This window comes from Lactuca sativa, chromosome 8, assembly GCF_002870075.4.
Source record: "Lactuca sativa cultivar Salinas chromosome 8, Lsat_Salinas_v11, whole genome shotgun sequence".
Classification (NCBI taxonomy): Eukaryota; Viridiplantae; Streptophyta; class Magnoliopsida; order Asterales; family Asteraceae; genus Lactuca; species Lactuca sativa.
The window spans coordinates 294306692-294320290 of NC_056630.2; the positions used below are offsets into that span (position 1 = coordinate 294306692).

The window sequence follows — 13599 nt, forward strand, 5'->3', positions numbered from 1 at the left end:
TGCATCTCTTGTAACCTGCTCTTATCGCATGTATCAACTGGTCCATCTGTGTTATCCTACGGTCCATATTATTCAGCATGGCCATGACCGCTGCTATTTCTTCAGTTTGGGCCCCTCCTCCGCCATTGATTCCTTCTTGCCTCGGGTTGTGGTATTCGCGACAATGCTTTGCGAATTCTTCAATTACCTCCTTGACCTCCCTTGGATTTTTCTTTGTCAAAGGTCCTTGAGAATCAAGGAGTGGTCTTGTCATCACGTTGACCCCATCATAAAATATTGACATCTCTTGATGTACATTTAGGTCATGCTGAGGGCAATTTCTGAGCAAGCCCTTGTACCGCTCCCATGCTTCGTATAGTGACTACCCCGGCTGTTGCTCAAAGTTGGCTATTGCCTTCTTGAGTTTGGCTATCTTGGATGGTGAGCAAAACTGGTCCAGGAATTGCTCACGCATTTGAGCCCAAGTGGTGATTGTACCCGGTGGGAGTGCTTTTAACCACTCCTTAGAAGCTCCTTTGAAAGTGATGGGAAGCATCCTAAGAAAGACTGTGTTTCTGTTGACATTTGGGACATTGAAGTAGTCCGCAATGTCATTGACTTCATCTAGATGCTTAAAAGCATCCTCATGATCTTTCCTGAAAAATGGGATGTCCTTCAGGGCAGTCAATATGTGTCCCTTCAGCTCGAATGTGGCAGTGGCAGGTATTGCGGGTTGGACTAAACCGGGACCCACATCTTCTCGGATCCGCTTCTTGTAAGCTCCCATGGACATTTCTTCAATTGTTGCCATCTCGTTCCTTGGCTCGTTTTCGGGTTCGCTCGTGTGTTCTTCAAATTCCGTCTCGGTATCGTATTCGAACTCGGTTTGGACGGGTGTCTGATCCAAGTGCTCAATATTGCTCTTGTGCCTCGCGGATGAACTTGACTCTCCTGTCTTCTTTCCCGACATCCTTGAAAAAGCTGACTTCAATTCTTGCAAGGGCGTCTTTTTATTGTGAATTGTAGACTCGGGATCTTCAAGTGGTGGCACCAAGGGTGTGTTTGAGCCTCTGGTCATGAACTCCTGCAACTTGCTAAACTAAAAACGTAAAACTGGACTAAAATAAGAAAAACTAAAAACTGAAATCTCAGCTTTCACGTCGTGAGTTTATTAAAACTCACGTCGTGAAATCTGTGACAGAAACAGGAAAAATTAACGAAGATAAGCTAGCAAAACTAAATAACCAATTAACCTTTTTGCAGATTTTATTCCACAAAAAGGGGTCGATTAATCTAATGCAACTACATAAACTAATAATCTAAGCCGTTCCCCGACAACGACGCCAAAAACTTGATGTGCGCAAAAGTACTCACTAATTTTAATATTTATAACCTAACAAACTTAACTAACTATGCAGTTATAGGCAGTGTACCTAGTCAGATTACAGTATAGCGGGTGTCGATCACAGGGAACGGTGTTACTAATTAATTTACTTACTATTAAATTAACCTAATTATTAACAAGTTTAAAAGGAGTTTTACTTGATTCTACAAGATCAGATGAACTTAAATTCAAATTCAATAAATAAAAAACACACTCTTGTTTAGTTTTAATCCACTTCTCCCTTATGGCTAGCTAATGATTACGGATTATTAAGTTGGTTTTTAGTTGTATTAGTAATTTAGTTCTAACTTACCAATAATTAACTAATTCATGTCAAACCATGTATGTTCACATAATTAAACACAGAACTAATTATGAATGTAAATATGCTATGTAAGATTTGTTATATAAACGCAATTATGATCACAATACACATTCTCTAGCACAGCTAAGCTTATTTATTCTAATTACTAACTAAGATTGGTCAATCCTAGCTCTAACAATTCAATGTTCACTAAATCATTAGGTAAACAAGTTCATGCAGTTTAATGGTCACTAAGCTACATAGAACATGCAATCAAGCAATTAGATAAACAAACAGTAGCATGCTAGGTTACACAAATCAAACACAAGCAATTTTTACCAACTAAAAATTAATCCATAAACATTGAACCATTCATAAGTTTAAAGCTTCATCTAGCTAAACAAGAGTAGCTAGATTCAGCTGCTCATCATAGCAACTAAACCAACACAGCTAAAAATAATGAAAGACATGTTCTTATTTAACTAAAATATAAACCTCTATTCTTTTTGGTGTTGAAAACCTTCTTCCAGAACCTTTCTTCCGCTTCAAATCGTCTTCTGAAACTCCTTCCTTCTGCCCAAGGTTGCCTCTATTCGTAATGGTCAAGGATTTATATAGTTGCTGATATCCATAAATTCACGTCGTAAATAGTAAGAAATTCACGTCGTGAATTGTAGATAACCGTGCCCGTCAAGGATTCCTTCACCCGCGTACATATCTTCTAGAACCAACGATTCACGTCGTGAATCCTTTAAGTCTCACGTCGTGAATAATATTTTTCCAGATTTTCTTCAGTTTTACTCTTTTAATTCCCAAAGTTTCTTTCTTTAACGCTTTCAGTCCCCTTTTCTTCAAAATTTCTTCTTTTTGGCTGTAAATAGCATTTAAGCTCATAAGTACCATTATTCTAAACAAATTACCAACTTTTTAACAAAAATGTACTTAAATATTGCCTAAAAATAGGTATAAATATGGAAATATCACCCAGCGTACGCGACCAGGTGGCAAACCCTAATTTTAGTTGTTGAGGCGTATTTAAACCCCACTATAGTTCGTCCCCCTTTGCTCCTTTCTTGTGTGTGTTTGACCTTGAGCTTATTTTTGTGAAGAAGAAGAAGAAAAGAAGTGGAAGAAGAAGAACTTGAGCATCTTGAGCTCATAGATCTGGGATCATCCTTTCTTTTGTCATTCAAAAGAGGTATAACGCTTCCAACTTTCCTCTTGTAAGTTTAGATCTAGGAGTTTTTGGAAGTTTGGACCTTTTAGGTCCAAAGGAAGGACCTTTATATTGCAACTTCATTTTTGGAGCATGGGATTGCTATCCTTGAAGCTCAAAGAGTCCCTATAGCATTAAAGTTTCGATCTTTGTGGCTTATATGGAACCATGCATGAGATCTAGTTAGTTTTATGGAAGTAGAATATTATTTGTGGAAGTTTGAGCCTTTATGAGACTTGTAAGCCATCAAGTAAGCAACTTTATGGCTTAGGTCATAGAATAAGCTTAGGATCTGGATTTGTAGCTTCTGGATCGGTATATTAAGCACTTAATGAGATGTTGGCTTAACAGAGTTGTACGCTGGGCGTACAAGGAAGTACGCGCCGTGTACAACCCAGCGGTTGGTACGCTCAGCGTTCCTTGGTGTACACCCCGCGTACGCTGCCAGTTTGGGCTTCGAGTGTTGGGCCTTAGTGTGGGCTGGGTTTCAGGCTTAGGGTCCTTGGGCCTTTATGGCCCATCAGAATTCAGTTGCTAAGGACCAAGGATTTAGTATTGGTCTTGAGTAAGGTCCAATGAAAGGGTTCTAGGCCTAACATAGCAAATTGGGCCATTAATGGGCCTATAGTAGGGCCATAGATGGACTTAGTGTTGGGTTTTGAGCATTCTAACACTTCCTAAGTGTACATGCAACCCTAAATACCTTGGATCTATGTTTTCTCTATTATACATGCAAATAAGAACATCCAAGGTATTATCCTAATCTAGCATACAAAAACTATGAATGTAACAAGATAGAATACATACCTCTTGATGTAGCTTGATGTCTTCAAGCTTTAAGAGCTTAGCCCCAATAGTGTGGAAGCCTCAAGTGGAATCACAAATCACCAAGACACCTTGGAATACTTTAGAGAATATGATTACTTGGTTCTCTCTAGTGAAATTGGCTAGCCCTTCTTTAGTTTATTCACACTCGTGCCAATTTCACCAACCAAAGACATCTTTATATAGTATGGAGGATTAGGGTTAAACCCTAATACCCATGACCTTTCATTTCCTAGGATCCATGGGTTAAACACTCCATGGACTATCCATGAAAGCTTAGCCCAACCTAAATGAACTTGGCCCATTCCATATATATAAGAGTCCATATTTAATTAGTTCCTTTTGATCACTTAATTAATTATAAATTAATTCTTGATCAATACTAATTAAATAATATGATTCCATATTAATATATTAGAACTTATAATATATTAATATTAATCATAAACATACTATTCTCAAAAGATTATCCATATAAATTGTGTCGGTGAAGTGCAACCCAAATGGACCATGCCGGGTCGGGTCAAGTACATACCAAATATAGTTATGGACTTAGACATTAATCCAACAGTCTCCCACTTGGATAAGTCTAAAACTATTATTGCGTATGACTTCAAACCTAACTGGCAATCGTAGCTCTTAAAGCTGCTGTCGAACTCTGATCTTGTCAACGAACTTGTCCATTAGATAAGGGATCATATATTCCTCCATTCTAGATATCATATGGACTGAGACATGGATTATAATCATTCTCTCTGTCCATTTGTTGTTTCCCGATTTCCGATTTATGACGACTGACTAATTGAACAAATCAAATCAGTCCTGGCTCGGCCGAGCACTTCCATTTGTCATCATCAAATCATCGAGGGGCCCACAGATATCGCTTTTATCCCGAAGGTAAAAGGAATGGATAAACTTCGACTCATATGGCTTGTTCTACTACTTGTTGAATCATACACAAAGGCACGTTTTATAGCACCGAGTTACCAAATGCGTTTTCGTGCAATCAATGTACAACCAACTCATAGTAACAACTCATATCTCTAGGTTTAAAGAATATAAGATATTATCGTCTCATGATCACTCGTGATAAAATCCATGAAGTGATTCCAATGAGCGCGGGTTGAATCCAATACTCAGAACTTATGAGCACTCATGATTGATGTAGCCTTGTCCAACACCTTAGACCTCTACAACCCATCATGACAGTCTTAATTCATATCTACTTCCAACATATGACCGACTGTGGATGGTTTGAATAACTTAGTCATTCCGGAAGAATAACCCAGTTTATTCGGGAAGTCAAAACATGCAAAGTGAAACACAATAATAATTGAATCCAATATGGTATCAACCCTTTGAACATAAATAAAACACCTTTTATTTATCACCATATGATTACACATTATTCATTGTACACTGTTTCAGCTATCAACTTTATTCTTGAATTTAAAACAATAGTTGTCCCATGCTCCAAGCATGTATACTATGTTTTTTTTCAAAACACTAGTCATGCCACACACCAAGTATGCATACTATGTTTTTCTATGATCTTTACTTTGTGAACTAGATCAATTGAACATAACTTCAATGATTCTCTTTTCACACCCCCAAATCCTTACTGCAAATGCAAGAATTCCAAATTCATGCCATTTACTGAAATCTGTTAGATTCTAAACTTATATGCATTGATCCTCTTGTAATGATTATGCACAAAGTCAGAAAGACTTGACAACAATCATTACAGAGTATTCCAAAGGAGATCAGCTCCTTGGAAACATCCTTCTTGCATTAAGTTTCCTAATCTTAAACAGATTGAAAATTCTAACTTTGAAACATTTCCAGATTCCATTTTGACTATCACTTCTGAACAAGAGTTGCCTCCTTACAGATTATGTCAATATGGTCCTTCCAGAATTATCACTATACTTCCAACTGTCCTTGAGCAACCAATCTTTGGTAAACCTTAGATTGTCCTCGACAATTGTTTAATCCTTTTAGTCATATCCAGTTCTAAACCTTTTCCCTTCTTAATGCCCCAGGCATTTGGAAAATTTTAGAACGGATGATTATAGCACATGTAATCGATCCTATATCCGAAGCATATGGGACACGATTCATGATGTCTTACATAAAGACTAAACCAGTCTTTTGCTATAATATTTCCATTTCAATTTGCCAAGTTCTCATAATTCAGATTATGAAAAGGGATGCCGTAATCATAATCGAATTTTAGAACGCAAATAATGGACCCATATACAGAATTTCCTTATGTTGAGCCATTCCAACATGAAATTCATATATATCCTTGACTAAATGATTAAAACCTCAGATCTAAACCTTATAGATTTGATATGAAGTATAATTTCCTCTCCCTTAATTATAGCAAAACAACTTTTTCCCAATTGAAACTTTTTGTTTTCTATAATTAACATTGCTAACTTGCAATACTTATCATAATTATCATGCTCCCACTAACATGATGATTATTAGCATAACACTTATGCTCCCACTAGCTTTGACATGTTCTCAGAAATCACCTGGACTTCTAGAAATCAATACTTCATTGACTTTCTTACCAAAGTTCAGATTTCTGATGCTAGATTGTTTTGATAAAGCTGTATCAAAATCATACACCTTCCCTTAGATAGCACACTTGTGAGTCTAAACAATTATGAAGAGGTATGCCGTAATCATAATGGTTAGACCTTTTTGCCACTTCTCACAAGTCCAGGTTAGTGTGCCGGTTAACCACACGCGCTCCACTAACGACTTTGAGAATGCAAATATCACAATTGCTATCTAGATAAAATCTACTTAGTGAAAGTGTTTCCTCACCATCATTTTCATGAATCGGAGAGAAACCTTATGACACTTAGATTTATATGGTGTATGTGTTCTTATCCATGTGAATTGTCAAAACCATAATCACAAGACAAAGATAATGACAAATCCAAACTCATATGGACCGAACTCAATCTTAACTTCTTGCCACCTGGCAGCTCAAGGGCCTGCCATTGCTTCCAAGTTGTTGTGCAACAAATTGAGAACTCTAAGAACTCATATGCAAAACCAACTTTAACTGGAATGGGCACAGAATATGTCAACACAATAGATTATAAACCTCAAATTGTGTGCTAGAGAAGAACTTTAGGTTTTATTCTTGATTAGTTCTTGAGACTTTCAAGACCTTTAAGACTCCCACTGTCCTCTTGACATATAAGACTCCCTTGTCAAACATCTAAGAGATAGTGCGGATTCTAATCAAGAAAAACACTTTACCCAATTGGCCTAAGTTGGTCTTTGTTTTATCCAAAACATCACAACTTACCAATTTCAAATGTACAAGAGTAGAAAACTTTTACTCTTACATTTGACAAGTGTTTTAAACCTTCTTTAAGACATGTCACTCAAATGACAATCTTGGAGTATGACTCTAAGACTTGTATTGGAACGAAGTATGACTCATCTTCTTGATTTAACCATTTCAACAATTCAAGTTCCTCTTCTTAGTCATAAGAATGCACTAAGATTTCCTTAGAGAACTAATTTTGATATGGTTTCTTAATCATTAAGATGATCACAAAACTGATACTAAAGTACTCTCCCATCTTTTCAGATTTGAGAAACTTTTATCCTTCTGCCTAATTTGATTCTTCTTATTCGCTCTGCCTTACATTGGAACCTTTTCCAATGTCTCAGAGTTACACTTAAGCATGTAAGTATAATCATATTTACTGAGCTTTAGTAAACTATGACGAATAATCTTATTGATCTTTTGTGGTGGACTTAATCAGTGCACAAGACTGTGTACTCGATCCTTTAGTCCTTCACTTGACTCACACATCCATGTGAACCAGTAATTAGTCTTAATTTTTCCAAAACTTGAAAGTTCTCATTCATCATGCTATATAACTTGCATGATTCCAAGTCCCGGTCCAAATGAAACTTGGGTGATGAGAATCTTTCCTTATTTGGTAAATATAGACATTACCACAAATGAAAGAATCAACTTCATATTTCCACTCTTGCTCTTAATGGAATCATATAAGCAACAATTTTTCCTCAAAAGCCATTGTAAGGATATTTTAAAATAAATAAAATCAAAAAAAATTTTCTTTTATTTTAAAACTTTGCAGAAAAACTTATCCTTACAATCCATATGAAAACTTGTTGTTATCTATTCCTAAGCAATATCTCATAACTCCTAAGAAGTTGCTCAAGAATCCGATCTTCAAACTATGCGATAGAAATCCATCTACGCCATCAGATTCAGCATATTCTTTCTTTAAGTTTCTTCACTTTTCTTTGATTCTTAAAACATCACCATGTGACCCAGTCACATCATGTATCAGGAATCTCAGAATAGAAACTTAGCAGAGTTAGATAGTGGACTTTACCTGAAGTAGAGTCAAACTTATTGACTTTAACCTCCTTAGGTAAATTTGGCAGCTTCGCAACCAATGCCCCTTTCTTTGGCAATATAAACATATGGACCCTTTGATAAAGGTGCACAGGACTATCACAGACTTAGTTTTTCTCTTTACCATTTGGTCAACCGAGTTGACTATGGTCGATCCCTTTCCATTGGGAAGAGAATGCTTTTCTGGATATCCTGTGTCACTATTGTCAATGTCCATCAAGTTTTAAGGAAGTTGATCTTAACAAATAGATAAGATCATTAAGGGTCTTGTCATAGTCTGTTTCATAGGTGTCCCAAAGGAACTCACTATGTGACTCAGAAAGTGATTGAACCACCAACTTTCTCAAGACTTTGACACCCAACTCTCCCGGCTTGTCAATATGTGACTACATCTCCAAGATGTGTTCACACCTAGACCTTGCCTTGCCAATAGGGCTTGAGTGACCTTAAACTTTTCAAGAACTTGTGGGTTGGGGAGAATAATTGGAGGAGGTGAAAGAAGTATGATTTCCAAAGGACATCATCTTCATTTAGGAAACCTTGTTTCACTAGATTTGGGAAGATCATAGGTGTCTATTACAGACATCTTTTGGGAGATATTCAAGATAGTTGATTTAAAGTCCTTAATATGACACCCAATATGAAATATTAAGGCTAGGACCCAACAAACTATTTTATAACTTAGAAGAGGGGTGCCGTAATCCAAGCTATAAAATATTTGAAGGTAGGTGAATGACGATTCACCAATTTCCACCAAGATAAACGAAATGAATTATTAGGTTTTAATTGGTTTTGAAACTCCTAGATCTTTGAGATTCATTGAACTTTTCAAAGGCATGTTTCAATCTCGAGTGTGCCCTTCAGGTTTTGTGACTGGGATGCCGAGGATCACAAAACAAGGTGTGAAGTAACCATGCAAATCACTTGGTACCCTTAATAAATTACCCCTCAATCGATGTGCCGGTTAACCACACACGCTCCATCGATACTATGATAAATATTAAGTCACCCTTTACCTACCTTGTTAAGTCCAAGTTAGTGTGCCGGTTAACCACACACGCTCCACTAACGACTTAGACAAAGTGTAAAGTGTAATTTCATGGGTTAACACCTTATTCACATTTTTTTCTAAGTAACTAAGATTGGGTATTATTAAGAGTTTAGTTACTTAGTATTATCATTAATACTTTTAATGAAGGAGAATTATAGTCTTGTCAAACCCGTTCGGCTAACGACCCTCCACCAGTCAAGCAAGCGGTGGGTGAGAGTGGACACCCATTAAGTTGCCATTTTATAGGCAACAACCTTATACCCACCTTATAGACCGGCTTCGTGAATGAGGCGTACTAGCGGTAAGACTGACTTTACTCTTATACATATATATATTATTAACTTATAATATTATAAAGTATAAGGGTTGAATTTTAACTTTTAAAATTCTAAGGGCTAACTTGGAATTAAAGTATTCATAAGAGAAAACTTTACAAATTCCAAAACTTGAGGGCAAGTTTTGAAACTATTCAAAACTAATTAATTCCATAACTTATGTGTTTAAAGTAGTTTTAATCCAAAAACTCTTCAAGTTCCATAACTTGAGGACAAGTTATGGAAGACTTTAAACTAATAAAAGAATTAACTTTTCTTTATTTTATAACTTATGGAATTAATTAAGGTTACACTTTTTTTTTATTTTATTTTATTTTATTAAATGAAGAGACTCTTGGTCCTCCATAACTTGAGGACAAGTTATGGAGTCATAAAACCATTTAATTAGAACTAGACTCTTCATTTTTGTAACCTTTGCCAACTTTTATGAGTTTTAAGATTCATAAATGTGACTTATAAGTTACATAAACACATTTTATGAACTTCTTTTTAGATTAATTTGGATTAAAACCAACTATCACATAATTTTATTCATTAATCTAAATTCACTCATAAAATAAGGTAACACAAAAAAACTTTTGGTGATCCATAACTTATTCTTAAGTTATGGAATCCTTTAAAACATTAACACCAAATTTTTTGTAACTCCATAAAACTTTGAATCAATTTTTTTTAAAAACCTTTTCATATCCATAACTTATGGAGGTTTCCAAAAATAAAACTCTTTAGATCAAACTTTTAAAACTAATAAAATAATCATATTATTTTATCTTTTATTAAATTTGACCTAATTCAACTCATAAAGCAAATTATTCAAATTTTACAAATAATTAGTTTTTCACAAGAACAAGTAATTATCTTAAAATTTGACAAACTTCATGTTTTTTTTTTTCAACTTTGAAAATAAAATATTTGCATCAATATAACAGAAAACAACCCGTGGCTCTGATACCACTGTTGGGTTTTGAGCATTCTAACACTTCCTAAGTGTACATGCAACCCTAAATACCTTGGATCTATGTTTTCTCTATTATACATGCAAATAAGAACATCCAAGGTATTATCCTAATCTAGCATACAAAAACTATGAATGTAACAAGATAGAATACATACCTCTTGATGTAGCTTGATGTCTTCAAGCTTTAAGAGCTTAGCCCCAATAGTGTGGAAGCCTCAAGTGGAATCACAAATCACCAAGACACCTTGGAATACTTTAGAGAATATGATTACTTGGTTCTCTCTAGTGAAATTGGCTAGCCCTTCTTTAGTTTATTCACACTCGTGCCAATTTCACCAACCAAAGACATCTTTATATAGTATGGAGGATTAGGGTTAAACCCTAATACCCATGACCTTTCATTTCCTAGGATCCATGGGTTAAACACTCCATGGACTATCCATGAAAGCTTAGCCCAACCTAAATGAACTTGGCCCATTCCATATATATAAGAGTCCATATTTAATTAGTTCCTTTTGATCACTTAATTAATTATAAATTAATTCTTGATCAATACTAATTAAATAATATGATTCCATATTAATATATTAGAACTTATAATATATTAATATTAATCATAAACATACTATTCTCAAAAGATTATCCATATAAATTGTGTCGGTGAAGTGCAACCCAAATGGACCATGCCGGGTCGGGTCAAGTACATACCAAATATAGTTATGGACTTAGACATTAATCCAACACTTAGAAGGAATTAAGGATTTGGGCCATGTCTGTGTCCCACACCATAGTAGGGGTAAAATGGTCATTTCACCTATAGAGGAATCCCTATTCTGATTTAGTATTTTATTTCCCATGATGGCTGGGAAGCAGCCGGAGCAGCAGTCAGGGATTTCTCATTCAGGAGTTCAGCAGTCAGCATCACAAGGTGAGTTTCCTTCCAGTAGGAACGGGTCTAAGGCCACAATGCCGGCCCGTTTAGCTAGCAGTAGTTCCCGGACTTCGGTCCAATGCAGTAGTTAGTATGTTTGATGCCTTCGTGGCTCAGACAGGAATTATGTGTTATGTGTTCCGGGCTACGGCCCGATGTAGTATGCAGTTTATGTGTTCATGCTAGTTGATGTGTTTATGATATGCTATATTATGCTCAGTTAGTTCCCGGACTTCGGTCCGATGTAGGGGACAAGGTCCCATTCAGTACCGAATTTAGGTTCGATGCAGTTAGTTTCGGACTTCGGTCCGATGCAGTTTCCTGACTCCGGTCCGATGTAGAGGGCAAGGCCCTGGTTAGTTCCGGACTTCGGTCGGATGCAGTTCCGGACTCCGGTCCGATGCAGAGGGCAAGGCCCTGGTTAGTTCCGGACTTCGGTCCGATGCGGTTTCCGGACTTCGGTCTGAAGAAGTGGCCAAGGCCCATTATGTGTTTACATGTTATTGTATGGTATGTGGTAGCTTGGGGGAGCTCACTAAACTTCGTGCTTACAGTTTCAGTTTTGGTTTCAAGTACTTCCGCAAGTAAAGGGAAGAGCTCGGGATGATGGCATCGCACACACCACAACTTCAGTCCTTATCCAGGGAGTTTGTTTTGATCCATAGTTTGATTTGATACAGTTGTTTCACGACATTTTATTATGAGTTGAGATAATTGATGTATGATTTTATGATATGACGTTCAGTATATGATTTTTATTATCATTAAAACTAAAATTTTTAGGTCGTATTTTTGGATGTTACATATAGCAAAGGATTGCCCCAAGGGGTTCATGGTTTGCTTCCATTGCAACCAGATGGGCCATCAGAAGGCCGAGTGTCCGCAGCTGCGAGGGACAACACAGGGAGCGCCAAAGGGATCTGCCGCTACCGCCGTGCGAGCTACTGAGGTTCGGCCGGTGAAGACCGAGGCACCAAAGGATCGCATGAGAGCCTTCCAGTTGACAGCGGAGGAGGTCCTTGCAGCGCCCGATGTCATGGCTGGTATGTATTCTTTCACTTATTTATGCTGAGTTTGAGGTGTTGTGCTTATATTATGATATGCGTAGGTACTTTTCTTGTGAATTCGGTACCTGCTTTGGTATTATTTGATTCGGGTGCGAGTCGGTCATTTGTTTCCTTAGCGTTTAGTCAGCACATCAGTATTCGACGAGAGGCGTTGAGTCGACCTCTGCGAGTTTCTATAGTTGACGAGCGACTGGTGTATGCTACAGATCTGATTCGAGGATGTGTACTCGAGATTTTCAGTGTTGAGTTGCCAATAGATCTAGTCCCGATTGCAATGGGGGACGTATGTGTCAAAGTGGGCATGGATTGGTTGAGCCGATTTGGAACTGTTATAGACTGCGAGCGACAGTTGGTGACGATACGAGACCCTAGTGGGGGAGTACTTACGGTGTACGGTGAGGGTACCCGATGTGGGTCAGCATTCTATTCGGCTGCCAGGGCGAGGCAGAGTTTACAACAGGGATGCAACGGGTTCGTAGCCTATGTGATGGATACACGAGTGGCCGCTGGGAGGCCAAGTTCGATTGATGACGTTCCGATAGTGCGAGAGTTTCCGGATGTTTTTCCTGAGGAGTTGTCTGGTGTGCCTCCCGAGAGGCAAGTAGAGTTCTGCATCATTTTGGTTCTGGGGGCAGCGCCTATCACCAAGGCGCCTTATATCCTTGCATCGCCAGAGATGCAGGAGTTATCCTCGTAGTTTCAGGAGTTGCTGGGGAAGAGGTTTATTAGACCGAGTAGTTCACCTTGGGGAGCACCGATCCTTTTTGTCAAGAAAAAGGATGGTTCACACCGGATGTGCATTGATTAGCGAGAGTTGAACAAGTTGACGGTCAAGAACCGTTACCCATTACCAAGGATCGACGGTTTGTTTGATCAGTTGCAGGGAGCGTCTTGGTTCTCCAAGATTGATTTGAGGTCTGGATATCATCAGATGAGAGTTTGTGATGAGGATATCCAGAAGACGGTGTTTAGGACTCGTTATAGGCATTACGAGTTCGTGGTGATGCCTTTCGGGCTCACCAATGCACCGGCGACGTTCATGGATCTAATGAATAAGGTGTGCAGGACGATGTTGGATCGTTCGGTGATCGTGTTCATTGATGATATTTTGGTGTATTTGAGATCT

At 37.7% G+C, this 13599-nt stretch overlaps 1 non-coding gene across 1 annotated transcript; it reads left to right on the plus strand.

The window, feature by feature from the left end:
• Positions 1 to 299: 299 nt before the first annotated feature.
• Positions 300 to 406, plus strand: LOC111907304 (small nucleolar RNA R71). Its single transcript, XR_002855536.1, has one exon. It is a non-coding gene; the product is annotated as a small nucleolar RNA R71 (small nucleolar RNA).
• The last annotated feature ends 13193 nt before the right edge of the window (positions 407 to 13599 follow it).